Source organism: Suricata suricatta, chromosome 17 (assembly GCF_006229205.1).
Source record: "Suricata suricatta isolate VVHF042 chromosome 17, meerkat_22Aug2017_6uvM2_HiC, whole genome shotgun sequence".
In the NCBI taxonomy this organism is placed as follows: Eukaryota; Metazoa; Chordata; class Mammalia; order Carnivora; family Herpestidae; genus Suricata; species Suricata suricatta.
Genome location: NC_043716.1, coordinates 19,421,146 through 19,424,581, shown reverse-complemented (window position 1 = coordinate 19,424,581; position 3,436 = coordinate 19,421,146).

The following is a 3,436-nucleotide window of genomic DNA, read 5'->3' as shown; positions in this document are numbered from 1 at the left end:
TCACAGTTTGTGAGTTTGAGCCCCACGTCAGGCTCTGTGCTGACAGCTCAGAGCCTGGAGCATGCTTCGGATTCTCTCTCTCTCTCTCTCTCTCTCTCTCTCTCTCTCTGCCCCTCCCCTATACTTGCTCGCATGCACGTGTGCTCTCTCTCTCAAAAATGAATAAATATTAAAAAACATTTTAAAGATATTTGTGTATCAGCAGATTTGTGTGTCACATGATGTTAACGATAGCGTGTTCACAGACATGAGTGACAGGAAAGCGGGGGGCCACCTGAGAGTCCCGTAGGAGTGCCCCAGTAGGTATGACACATCTGCACTGTCGTTTAGAAAACGAGGTACGAAGATAGACTAACATGAAAAGGTTGCCGAATTAGGACGGGATGGCGTGCGCTTCAGTCACAGACAGCCCCGGGTCTCAGCGCTTAACCTAACAAGGGTTTATTTCTCACTCACATCAAATCTCTGGTTCCCAGAGACTCCAAGCAGCCAGTGAGCACTCAGGCTGCTGCGATCTGTGGCTCTGCTGGCGCGCGCGCACACACGCGTGTACACACACACACACAGCTTCCTTAGTCACCGCGGCAGCGCACACGCCGGCCTCTCTGTGCTCCAGCCCAGAAGTGTGGACATCCCACAGCTGCCGGCCAGCACTACCCACGTGGCCTTGCCTGACCACAAGAAGGGGCTGAAATGTGGAAGAAGAGATGGAATGTTTGGGGTTTCAGCTCTGTCGTTGCCATATGCAAACATGGAGCCACAGGTGCATACAGTTCTCTGGAAGGGTATAAAAGTGCTTAATACTAGAAACCTCTGGAGAGTGGGACTAAGTCTTATCCTGTTTGAATATTTTTACCATTGTTTTATGTTTTCAGCCGAACAATAAAATGTTTAAACTACCTTTAACACTACGGTTTATAGTGGAATTCACGCATATTAACTTCTGTGGGGGTTTTTTCCCCAGTATGGTTTAGATTGACTCGAGTCTTTTCCTGAAAAGAGAAATTCAAAGTTGAGAAATCTGAATTGCACAATCGTTAATTTACCTTAAGTGAAATTATTTTACAGCTCTACTATGTGAGTGGGTATGTAATATGTATAGAGCAGAGAGAATTGCAAAATCCACCTATATTTGTCCTTATGTTATCTGTGGCTAGTGTTATAACATGGGAAATGCCATTCACCATATATTCTGCACTGTTCCTTTCCTGAATGTGCCAGAACTAAAGGGCAGGCAAAGAAATAAGTAATTCATTCACCCTGAGCAAGCAAGGAACTGACTAGCTAAACACCCAGTGAGCTATAAAAATGCAGTAACAGATGACCTAATACTTGCCCTTAAGAGAAATACTTTAAAAGTGTATTATCTCTTTAGGCATTCCAAATAGGAAGGTTCACTTTCACAGGTTTAATGCACTCTTTCTACAAAGCCAGACATTCTCATTTACCAGCGGGGTATAAAACAGACATTTAAACTCTAATTGAAAACAATAAAGAGTATAACACCTTAGGTGTGGTGACACAAGGTTACTCTTCTAATCATGTTCTCCCTTCGCTCATCAAACCCCAGAAGGACAGCTTAATCCCCGAAGTCACATATGGCCCAAGAAGAGCGTTGATGTTTGAACTCGTGTCTCAGGGAGAGTCTCTGAAACCCCAGCAGAAAGTGTGCAGCTTCCAAAATAACCCTTCCAGGATCAGGTCCAAGGCCAGCAGCCAACTCCAACCTTGGTGTCTTTTTTTTTTTTTTTTTTTAGTGAAAAAATTTTATTAGAGAGATTGTGAGCAGGGGAGAGGGAGGGGCAGAGAGAGGGGAGAGAGAGATTGTGAGCAGGGAAGGATAAGAGGGGAGGGGCAGATAGAGAGGAGAGAGAGAGTCTTAAACAGATTCTGACAGGGCTCCATCCCAAGACCCTGGGACCATGACCTGAGCCAAAATCAAGAGTCAGATGCTCAACCAACTGAGCCACCCACGTGCCCCGCAACCTTGGTGTTCCTATGGGGTGCCTTGACCAGGGTCAGACTGCTGTGTATATCAGCCTCTTAAGCTTTCAAAGAATTCTTTTGGTTTTGAGATTATTTATGATTTGTGTGTAAATGTTACCTCATTTTGTTGCTCTATCAGTCATCTCTGCCAGTAACACACTTGACCATCAGTTTTGGCTCCAAAACCAGGGTTGGTTCAGGCTCTTTTGGTCTTCCTTTCTTTGTACTTGCTTTCACCATCATAGTCCATTCATTATGATTGCTGCCTTTGGAAAAGATGTGTCTTTTCCAGACAAAAAAGGCTGTGAATGAATGGTCATTTTGCCAAGGATTGGGGATTACGTTAAACTGGATTAAAAAGTATACAAATGTTATTTTCCTAGTGTAACTAATAGTGCTAAACTATCAATTTAAAGCAGGCCCTATTAAAAATTTAAACAATTGTAAACGTTACAAGTAATAAAAATAAATGCTTACACTTTCTGAGGTTTTTATGTACCTTTCCATGACAGCTGTTAACCTGTCCCGAGGGATTATACAATGTAAGGTGCTCCTACTGGGGAGGACTAATGCCCAGCATGAGTCACCCACAACCTCACCAGGAGAATTTCACAGCAGGTGGAATGGTCTGTACTTGGTGAACAAAACGAGTTCACTGATCTCACTCTTGGCTGTCACCATAACGTCAGATTGCCATCAGAGCGTCTAAATGCTCTCCGTCTCTGCTTCCCACAGACTAAGCAACAAACAATTTGCAGACCGGGGCACTGGGAGCAACAGTGTCCTGGGAACTAATGAGAAGAAACACAGGGACACCTGAAATATTAAATAGCAATAAAAAATGAAATAGTTTAAGTAGGGTAACAGTGGAGATGCCCCAGTGCGGCATCTGATTAATAAATAAATCATAGAAACAGCAATTGCCTCTAACCTCCAGCAGAAGGAGAGCACTTATTCAGGCTAGAGATGCCACAGAGAGAGCCTTGTGGAGATAGTAGGACTGGAAATAATTCTTAAGGGGTGGTAAGTTGTTTAAAAATATAAATTGTATCAGTTTTGCTTTATCAGTAGTTGTAGTATCTTGATTAACTGGTGAATTGTTCTATAAGTCAGAAGTAAACTTAAAGCACTCGCATTACTGATTAGTAATGTATAAATCTTGATTTTACCAGATAAATCTTTTTTTTTAAGTTTGTTTATTTTGAGTGAGAGAGAGAATACAAGTGGGGGAGGGACAGAGAGAGATTGGGAGAGAGAGAATCGCAAGCAGGCTCCACACTGTCAATGCAGAGCCCAGTGTGGGGCTCGAACTCCCAAACTGCAAGATCAAGAACTGAGCCAAATTCGGATGCTTAACCGATGCAGCTTCCCAGATAAATCTTAAGGTCAGCCTTTAAATGCCAAGCGAACTCCCTTGCTTGTGTTCTTTTTGAAAAACTTAAATTAAAAA